Source organism: Antechinus flavipes, chromosome 3, assembly GCF_016432865.1.
Source record: "Antechinus flavipes isolate AdamAnt ecotype Samford, QLD, Australia chromosome 3, AdamAnt_v2, whole genome shotgun sequence".
Classification (NCBI taxonomy): Eukaryota; Metazoa; Chordata; class Mammalia; order Dasyuromorphia; family Dasyuridae; genus Antechinus; species Antechinus flavipes.
This window is the reverse complement of record NC_067400.1, coordinates 612,311,931-612,323,542: the sequence shown is the minus strand read 5'-3', so window position 1 is coordinate 612,323,542 and position 11,612 is coordinate 612,311,931.

Genomic DNA, 11,612 nt, shown 5'->3' with positions numbered 1-11,612 from the left:
GACACTGGAAAAGACAGATAAGAAAGGCTCCCTGAAGGAGAAAAAAAGATGGAAAACAACACCATTAACAAATTGAGGTTGTTCTATTTTCACTCGTATGTTATTCAGTCATTCCACAGTATGTACTATGTCTGTCCTATTAAATTGGAAACTTCCTAAAGGTGAGATTTGTGTCTTCTTCCTCTTCAATTCCCGTAATGTCCAGGTCACAGCTTGGCAGGCAGGGAGTACTCTATTCATGCTATGGACTTACAGCCCGATCATGGGTTTGGTGAAGAATAGTTAGGGGGGATGGTGGATTGGAAATCACTCATAATGGCCACAATTTTACAATTCCTTCAGGTCTTCAGAGCACTCTCCTCACAAATGCCCTGTGAGGTAGGGATCCTGCACAAGTCTTGTACAGAGGAATAAATTGAGATTTAATAATCTGCCCACAAGGCTATTCCATATCTTGAAAGTATGGAGCTAAGATTTGAATCCAGGTCTTTTTTGACTTCAAACCCAGTACTCTATTTTTTTTTTTTTAAACCATATACCACACTGCCTAGTGATAAGGAAAAAAATGTTTCTGATTTTTCTTGAGGACTAAAGCTCCAGGATTTCAGGACCATTATTTTGCTTTTCCTGGTAAACAATATTCCAGGTCCTATCTCTGTGCCTTTGCACAGGCTGTTCACCATGCCTGGAATCCTCTCTCTTCACTTATATCTTCTGAAATCCTTAACACCTGTAGGGCCCATCTCAAGCAATACCTTCATTCCCCCCACCTCTTCCCCAAATGTTACTGCTCTCTCCCTACATCCCACTGAATTTACTTTGTATCTTTATATCTGTATGCAGAATGTAAGTGCTTTGAGAGCAGGGGCTGTTTCCTTTTTGTCACTGTATCCCTAGCACCAAACATTGTAGCAGCACACAGTAGGCGATTAACAGCTACTTTTAAAATTGAATTCAATCGAGAAGTAACAATAAGAAACTTCTGCATTTAAGAGGCCTGGGATCTGCTGTCCATGGAGAGAAGTGATCTGAGATTGTAGTTCTGAAATTCTGTGATTCTGAATAAGAAGTATAGTTTCACCGAAAATGTAGTAGAAAAGAATCACATCCAAATTAAACCATTTAAATTTACACATGGAATAGTCTAGATCAGAGAATAATTGTTAATGGATCTCATATAGCTTCCAAATGTCAGCCACATTACATCTGGTCTTTTTTTCCTGACCTTCAATACTACTCCACTGACTTCCCTTTCCCACTGTTCCACATCATCTCTCTTATTTCAGTAGCTTCTTCCATTCCTCCAGGGGATCCTCCATTCTAGGAACACTGACTGCATCTTCCTATTTGCTTTTACACTAATTGTCTCTGGAACCTGGGGTGTACTTTCCACCCTCTCTGTCCCTTATCAAACACAGTCTATAGCTCACCTACTCCAGACTACCTCTTGAATTAGATTATTCACTTTCGCTGCAACCATTCAACACTGTGACATATGGATGTGAAGCAAAAGTGAGTTTCCCTTAGAAAGAAATACTCTTAGAACTTCAAAGATCCAGGATTTCTATGATGGAGATATTTCCTCACTAGTTACAACTCCTCTAGGAGTGAGTTGTTATGGCTGAAAAGCTTGTCTCTTAGAGGCAAACTGGTCTGCATCTTTTTCAATTTAATGAGCCAGGTTTTAGAACAAGTGACAAAGTCCATTCTAGGCCAATAATCATCTTCAAAACTTCATGATACTTTTGAGAGTTATCTGAGACTACATCTATGTGATCAGGAAGCTTCCAATAGGACTTCTTCAGTAAACTGAAGAAAAAACTATTGCAATCTTAGGATGCATTAAAAAGCAGAGCTTCTAAGAATGAAGGGTGATTATTCTGATGTGCTTGGCCCCTGGTCATACCACATTAGAAGTGTTCCATTCAGCTCTGGGTGCCCAACTAGTGGAGAATCCACAGGAGAGTAGCCAGAACAGTGAAGGGTCTTGAATCATGTTGTATTCAGTTTTGGCTAAAAGAATTAGGGATGTCCAATCATGCAGAGAAACATGCTAGATGTTTCTGTTTGACCTAGGATGGAGAAGTGGGAAAAATAAGTAGAAGTTGCATGAAAAGATTCTTCAAGCAATTCAGTACAGTGGAAAGAGTACTGGCTTTGGAGTAAGAGAATCTGGGTTCCAAACCTGCCTCAGCTACTTCCTGCCTAGGAGTTTAGATCAATCGTTTCTTCCTGGGGCCTCAGTTTCCTCCTCCTGTATAAATGACAGAGTTGATCTTGATGCCTTCTGAGGTACCACCCCATCTGAGATCTAAGGACCTATGAATCTTAACTATTCAAAAGTGGAATGGGTTGTCTTTGGTTGTGGTTAGTGGGCTGCCCTTCACTGGAAATCTTTTGATAGAAGCTGAAGATTTCAGACTTGTTGGGCATGTTGTTGTAGGAATTCCTTTTTTTTTTTTTTTTGTGGGAATTCCTTTGGGAGCTGCTGAAGTGTCTTCCAATTCTGAAATTTGGAGATTTTGTGAATTCTGTAATGATTTTGAAATAGAATTTATCTGAAAAATTTACTTGGAATAGATATGTATTATCTATTACATTTGAAAGGGCAATCAACCTCTTGCTCTTATGAGAAACTCCAGTTTCAATGGTGATATTTGAGATTTAGCAGAATATCACTCTGTTGATCATAACTCTGAGTGTCATTCAGCAGCCCCATTGTCTTTTCCTTACTGTTACTTAAAAAAGTGCTATCATTTCCAGGTTACTCCTTCCCTAACCCCACCTCCCCCATCTGAGACTTTCTTCCCAGCAAAGCCCAGTTAAGCAAATCAAATCAACACATTGGCCATGCCTGGGAAGGCATGTCTCATTCTGCACTTTGGTGTCTGTTACAGGAGCCACCTACTAATAGCTGCTGGGATCTAATTCTGACCAACAGAATAGATCCCTTCATGTGAGAGAATGATAATGATACAAGGAAACTGAGAGGCAGTTGCATTCTCTGACCTTTCTCCTTTTCCCTCTTGCCTCCAATTTATTTAATTCCCAACCCACAAATAACGTCTGTGTCAGTAAAGGCAGATTTGCAACTCCTTCAGGGGTGTTATGATTCATAGCTGTGGGGGCTTTCTGGAGAACAGACTGGCCCCTTCACACTTAGGCATGGTCCTCAACAATTCCTCATTTTTTGTTTTATGGGAACATGATTATTTTTCCCACAACAGCATGGTCAATAAGTTTGTGTAGCAGCTGTTATCTGAGTCCACATGCTAAGGAAGCAAACAGGATTGTCAAAATCTTTTCTGTCCTCTTCCTCAGGATAGTTACAGGATGAGACATTATAGCAGGTGTTGAATCTTGTGAGATGTCATGGAGACAAACTTTCTGACAAATGGAGAAGTAGGATTGTAGTGAGAACAGGCATTTTTCATAAGTCTCTCATCAGTCTCTTGGCTCAGCCCTTTGATGTATTGGCTCATTTTAATTACTCTGACTGAAAAAGCCTTACCAGGTCTCTTCTCCCTTTCCTTCCCCACGAGTAACCAAAGGAACTCTTCTGGAAGGATCCTACTCACCAACAGCTCTCAAGCACTGCTGCTATTTGTTTTATGTGGTTTTTTTGTGCCCCACATTGGGCACCACTTGTTAAGTGCACAACCTGCTAGAGACTGCTGAATGTTACAGGATCCACCTACTAGTGGCTGCTGAGGATCTAATTCTGACCAGCAGAATAGATCCTTTCATGTGAGAGGATGATAACAATACAAGGAGACTGAGAGGCAGTTGCATTTTCTGATCTCTCGCCTCTTCCCTCTTGGTTCCAAATTATTTCATTCCCAATTCCCAAGCAACATCTGTACCAGTAAATGCTGATTTGCCACTCCTTCAAGAATGTTATGATTCCCAGCTATGGGAGCTTTTGGAGAATCAACCCGCCCCTTCACACTTAGACATGGTCCTCAACAATTCCCTGTTTTTTTTTTTTTTGTTTGTTTTGTTTTGTTTTATGGTAACATGATTATTTTTCCTCCAACACCATGGTCAGTGAGTTTGTCCAATATTGTGAAGTGGCTGTTATCTGACTCTACATGCTGAGGAATGCAAATAGCATTATCAAAGTCTTTTCATCCTATTCCTCTGAATGGTTACAGGGTGAGACCCTATAGCAAATGTTGAATCTTGTGAGATGTCATGGAGGCAACCTTGCTGACAAATGGAGAAGTAGGATTGTAGACAGAGTAGGCATTTTCCATAAGTCCCTCATCATTCCTTCAAGAATGCTATGATTCACAACTGTGGGGGCTTTTGGAGAACTGACCGGTCCTTTCATACTTAGGCATGGTCCTCAACAGGTGTCCATTACCTCTTCCTAGTTTTCCCATGAGCTCTCAGAAGTCAAAGAGGTCTCTGCACTTCTAAGAGCTCCAATGTTGTGTCATGTTTTTACTTATTAGAGTCACTGTATTAACCATCCTTCTGTTTCTGCTTCCTTATCTCTGATTTCTATTTATACATATCTCCCCAGTTTCTCTGAATTCTCCTTATTTGTTATTATTTTAGTTATATTCATAGATCACAAGTCTTCAGTTTTCCCAATAATAGGAATAGCTAGCATTCCTAGAGTGCTTCAAAATTTGCTAAGCTTAAAATTTAATCTTTATAGCTGCCCTGGGAGGGAGGTGTTATTATGATCTCCTTTTTATAAGTGAGGCAGACAGCTGGGAAGTGACTTGCCCAAGGTCACTCAGCTATCAAGTATCTGGGGGCAGATTTGAACTCAGGTTTTTTTGCTTCCAGGTCAGTCCTCTATCCACTGCCCCATCTAACTGCCTCTTATCCCATCAATAGGCTTTTGCTTTGTTCCCACAAAACTTTACTACCACAGAAAGTTCCGGTTGCTCCATTTTTCTGACCTAATAAAACTACTAAGGGGAGTGAATTATTTCCCCCCACATAACCATGGTAAGCTTCCTGCCACAGCCTTAAGACAACCTGACATCACATGCATGATCTGAAAAATGAGGTTCACTATTAACATTTTAGTCAGAGAATATATTGGAATATTATTATAGAGTAAGAAGCCAATATGATGAAAACAGAAAAGTATGGGAAGATATGTGTACTGATATAAAATGAAAGCAGTAGAGTCAAAACAACATGCAAAACAACTACAAGAAGATGGTAAATAGAATAAAACCAAGCTTGAATTCAAAGAAGATATGAGGATGTATCTGTCTCTTAACCCTCTTCGTTGAAGAGGTGAGGGACTAGGAATGTTGAACATTATATATAATAGGGGACTCAGATGACCCTGGCTATAAAGGCTATAAAGGCTATAAACTGGCTATAAAGGATGGCTCTCTGAAGGGAGAAATGAGAAGGCTATGGGAAGCGTACCTGATGGAAAAACAAAAGAGCAACAAAATGTTTTCAAAGAAATAAGAAAAGTAGGAGGGTGTTCCAGAACAAATCTCACCTACTTTGCAATTGTGTGCACAGAAAGGACTGATGAAAAATAAAAATTAGTTTTTTTGCAGAACAAATATTTAAATGCAATATGGATTTTCTGATTAAAATGATTCTGATTGTGAAAAATTATTTTAACTAGGAAACATATCTTTGTTTGAAGTGGGTAATTCCGTTTACTGCATGTGATCTTTTTTTTTTTTTAATCTACAGAAATGCAGAGGACTTCTCTCTATATATTTATAATTTAATTAAACAAATATTTATTAAGCACCTAGGTGAAGGGAGGAGGAAGAATCAGTTCCTTGCCTCAAGGCAGTTCTAGGGGGGTGCGACACAAATAAGTATATTAAGTATAATCACTAACAAACAGGAGGATCAGAAAGGGTTTCATGAAGGAAACTCAGCACCTGAACTGAGTTTCTGAGGGCTGGAGAAATAGAGGGAGCGCCTTCCAGGCATGGGATATGTGACTGCCTGCAAGCAGGAAATAGGGTTCATCATGGAATTAGTATATGGTAGGAAAGGAGTCAGGCCTTAGATATAGACCTCAGAGCTCTCCCCACCCCAACTCTTTAGTAATAATAATAAAATGATCAGCAGATAGAACTCAATAATAGAACTCTAACAATATTCAAGAGAGCAGATACTCACTTTTCTATCATGGCACCCTTTCTCTCTGAGGACAACAAAGTGGCCTCTGCCCCAGTCTCCTGTGTCCCTTCCTGACTGGAACAAAAGTCTCCCTTGGAAAAGATACAACAGCGAAGAAGCTAGAGATATTTATCCTTCTCCCTCTGAACCACACAAGAACAGGCCTCAATATAGATATAGGACCCACTCTTTTTACACAGATGAGAAATAAAGAATGCCTGAACTAGCTGTATAAGGATTGAAATGGGGGTCATCTGTTTATTGAAATATCATGGAAGTAGAACTTGTCCTGATTTGGGGGTGAAGGAGAGAGAAGAGTAAAGAATGACTCCAAGGGAAAGCAAGAGGAAAGAAGGAAGAAGCGTTTATTAATATCAACTATGTGCCAGGAACTGTGCTAAGAGCTTTACAAATAATACAAAGTTTCACTAAAAATATTTATAACTATTTGATCTTCTCAGTTCTGGGAATTTGTTATTCTTATGATCCTCATTTTACAGATGAAGAAACCAAGGGAAACAGAGGGGAAATGACCTGGTCAGGATCACACAGCTAAGCAGTATCTAGGCAGGATTTGAGCTTTATCTACTTTACCACTGGAGTGGCCTTGTACCATAGTGCAGAGATGTCAAACATGGGATCTCGGGGCACATGCAGCCCACAAAACTCCTGAGCATGGTCTGAGCAGATTACAATGAATATTGGGAAATATTAAACAAATAAGATACAATAAAACAAAGGATATCAATATGTGGCTTTCTAAGTCAATGTGTAGTCTGCAGGGATCCTTTCAAGTTATAGTGGCCCCTGTTTTAATCTGAGTTGAGTACCCCTGCTAAAAGTGCATGAAGCTCTGGGCCTGAAATTTAACACATGGCCTGAGTGAATGAGATGGATGACAATGAGCTTGTGAGTCTGGGGGACTGTGGTGCCTTTGACCATAAATTTGGAAAAAGGGAAAGTTTGGGTGAAAAGAGCATGAGTTCTGTTTTAGGAAGGCTGAATTTCTGTCTATGGGCCATCTACTTTGAGGTGCCTCACAGGCAGCTGGTGATGTGGCTCTGGAACTTGGAAGCAAGTGAAGGGCTGGATACATGGAAATGAGAGTTGTACACATAGAGATGATCATTAAAGTCATGGGAGTGAAATTCACCAGGTAAGAAAACATAATGAGAAAATGAAAGAGGGTTCAGATCAGAGCATTGGAATATATATACCCAGTTGGGTAATGAGGAAGGAAGGAGATGAGGAACAGTGTGTGTTATGGGCCAGAACTTTGAACTTGAAACAAAGGATTCTTACAAGGTGCTAAGTCAGTGGAATTGATTGAGACAATGGTTATCTAATTTAGCATGGTTCAGTATGATTGATTTAATCCTACAAGGAGATGTTCTGAGCCAGACCTTGAAACAAGGTGCTAAGTGGAACTGAGGAGACAATGGTTAAATCTAGTAATGGAGAAGCTCTCAGGAACATAAAGACAAGCGCTGTAGAAGCTCTTGCAGTCTGAGACAGATTCATTCCATCTTCTACCTTTGTGGTGGCTGGAGACTGAAACACAAACTTTTGGATTCAGAGACATTCGGAGAGATTCAGAGGGCAGAGAAGGAGGCAGGAACTAAAGCCACGGAACTAAAGAGAGAGATAGGCCTTTAAGAAAGCTAACCAGGCCCCAGGAAAGGAGACAAGACTTGGAAAGAGACAATAAAGGATTTGGACTTTTAACCCCTGACTACTTGTGTGGTGATTACTGAACTGAAACGAAGGCTGCCCCAGAGACCCCAAGAAAACCCCACCAAGAGAATATTACATTTTAGAGAGAATATTACAAGTGTGATTGCTTATGAAGGGGTCAAGAGTCCAGGGAAAGGGAGAAGAGAGGGAACATGAGGTGCAAATTTGCTGGCCATGGATACAAATTAGTGGGACTCTGCCACTGACGGTTCTGTGATGAAGGAGCATAATTTTCTTTTTTTTTTTAATTTTTATTTAATAATTACTTTATATTGACAGAATCCATGTCAGGGTAATTTTTTTACAACATTATCCCTTGCACTCATTTCTGTTCCGATTTTTCCCCTCCCTCCCTCCCCCCCCTCCCCTAGCTGGCAAGCAGTCCTATATATATTGGATATGTTGCAGTATATCTTAGATACAATATATGTTTGCAGAACCGAACAGTTCTCTTGTTGGAGCATAATTTTCATGTAGGACACAGACCAATAAAGATCCTCTAGGAAATATTCCCCATATGGAACATACCTCTGCTTTGTGTCAAGGCCATTGCCTGAGGCCTTGTTTCTTCTATGGCTCTGAGCCAGTTCTAGGCCTTTGCCTGAGATCCAAGGCTTGCCAACTCTAGGAACAGACCCAACAAATGTGGGCACTGAAATTCAATGCCATTTTTTCTGACTTTTTTTTCACTGTACCATGCTGTTTTTAAGCCTTGTCTACTTCACAGAGGTGATATGAATATTAAATAAAAATATGTAAATATAAATTTTAAAAACTGTACATGCAAGTGTTATGAAAGCCTATAAAGCATGTCACAAGTAGAAACGATTATTGTCAGTGACAAAATGGTAGCAGCCTAAAGGTAGGGACCATCTCTCCTGGATTAAATTAAGACCTCTGAGGTGAGCCTGTATTGTGCTATGGGAGTGACATGCTAGTGGCTGCTGGAGGTCTAATTCAGACCTGTAGAATGGATCTCTTCCTGGGAGAGGATGATGACACAAGGAGACTGAGAGACCGTGGCACGTCGTCAGACCTCTCTCCTCTTCCCTCTACCTCCAATTTATCTCATTCCCAGTCCACAAGCGTCCACAAAGCAATACCTGTGTGAGCAACTCCCTCAAGTGTCACAATCCACAGCTGTGGATGCTCTCAGAGAATTCACCTGCCCCTTCAGCCAGGCATGGTAACAAGCCTGTACCTTTATTTCTACCCTCCCTGGCCCAAGGACAGCTGAGCTAGAAGACACCTTCTTCCTGTAGATAACGGTGACAGATGACCACAGAGCCCAGATAGATTCTTCCTAAAGATGAAAACACAAGTGCTTAAAGGCTATGGTCCTGGGAAGACAGATGGATAACTAGTTAATTTAGTTAATTAGTTAATTCAGTTCATTCCTGGTAAAAAAAGAAAAAGAAATAGAACTACATGTCTTGGACAAAACTGCATGGGTCACTTCCCTATCAAGATGGGGTTTTGTCCCATTCTCAGAAATCCCCATCCAGCCACACATGTGGCTCACCAAGCTATGGTTGCATGGTAACCATAAGCCTTGTTTCCAGGCCAGTTACACTTTAGAGATCCTGTCGCTCTGTCTCAGGATCCTTCCCTTCTTCGTGGGTCTGTTTATGTCTCTGTTTTTCTCTCCCCAACTCTTGTGGTTAATTACTATATCTTACTTGTCTGTTTTTTCCTCTAGTCACAGGAAATGAGATCATTTCTCATTTCCAAATTGCAGTCTTGTCCAGGAAATTAGGCCAAGGATCACCAAGCCCTCAGATACAGCACCCCAGTAACCTACTTAATGGTGCTCTAGGTTGGTTGTTGGTAGGCTCAGGTAATATGGGTGGGGTTTAGGATCTGAGAATCAGCTTTAAATTACCCACAGACAGCCTATGTAGTTAGGGGATTAGCCACAGCATATGGTGAATTTCTGTCTTACTTTTCCTGACCACAAAGGATGCTCTGACAAATGTTATTATTAGGAGTATTAAATAACTGACATTTCTCTAGAACTTTAAAGCTTCCAAAATATTTTCTAAATACTATCTCAGTTGAGCCTTATAATAATCCTGTGCAGTACAGACTACAGCTGTTACCTCCATTTTACAAATGAGGAAACTGAGACTCAGTGAGGTCACACAACCTTGATTGTCACATAGATAATGTTAAAGGAAGTATCTGAATTCAGATCTTCCAGACTTCAAGTTCAGTACTTTATTCCTTGTGCCTCTAAGTTTATACTAATATTAGCCTGAATATAGCCAGAAGGATAAATCTGCTATTTAAAAATTTACATATATATATGTTTTAATGACAATACCTATCTTTATATATTCTTTCCATCGCAAAACCACTTTCAACTAAACTCAGTATAGCAACACTTGTTAAATCCCTATTAAATGCAGAACATTGTTCTGTGTGGGAGACAGAAAGCCTCACCATGACATAGTTCCTATCCTTGTGAAATTTACAGTCTAGTACATGTCGAACCCAAGGACTTTGTAAGATACTATAGGAAGAGGTGTGAAGGCAGGTGTGACAAAGAGAAGGAAATACTTCCCACAAGGGAGAGCATTTGAAGTAAGTTTTCAAAAGAAGGCCAGGATTCAGCAGCATGTCAAGCATGTCAGGAGTAGGGAAATAGCAGCAAAGGGCAGTGTAGGTTGGGGGAGAATCAGGGGAGTCACATGATATATAGCCCAGAAGGAGACGTGTGTGTGTGTGTGTGTGTGTGTGTGTGTGTGTGCGCGCGCACACTAGCTTTGATGGGTCTCACAACCAAAATGATGACTTAGTAGACCAGAAGAAGCTGAGGAAAATTTTTGACCAATCCTATCACAATAATTCTGACCACGGTGTGAAGGATGCAGTGGAAAGAAAGAATGGAGAGAGGAAGATATATTCATTTATTCAGCAAGTAGTGATTAAGTATTTAGTATGTGCAATGATGATGATCCACTTGGAGGATGGTAATGGAAGAATGGAGAGAAAGGCAGGGAAGTGATTCTGCTGCAGAAGTGGAATCATCAGGACTTGGGAAGGAGCGAGGTAGGGGGAATGGGAAAGATAAAGCTAAAATAGCCAAGTATTGAACCTGTGAAATTGTGAAGTAGGTTCTACATGTGGAGATCGTGACAACAAAAAGAGACTTATTGGCTTGGGGAAAAGCTAATACCTTGGCTTTCCATACAAGTTGAGTCTGAGATCTTAAGACGCATCCACTGGCAAAATGTTTTAGTAAATGCAAGGCCATGGCTGCAGTCTTGGTAATGAGTAAAGGGAGAGAGAGAGATGGGATCTCTAGATAAAACCTTGGAGAATAATGTAATAACTGCTCATTAAACAGCTACAATGTAGAAGACACTGGAGCTCCAAAGACCTAAAGAAAATCTTTGCTTTCAAGAAGCTTCTACCTTCCTGGGAGACACCACATAGACAAGGAAAATAAATGGAAAATATTCCAAACAGCACAAAGTAATATTTCCTGGGAGAGGACAAAGTGCCATCTTCTGGAAGAGGTGAGTTTTGTCTTCAAAGAAGCCAGGGATTCCAAGAGGCAAAGGTCAAGAGAGTGCATCTGACTAAGCAGTAAGATGATTAAAATAGAGAGAGACAGTTTCTGGGTAATCGTTTTATTAAAAAGGGCAGCAAGTTATTAATAAAAGGATGGTCATTTGGCTGTCACTCTTAAACCAACAATCCCTAATGGTGGATCAATTTGTATAGAAGAAAAGATATTCCTCAGGGGCAAA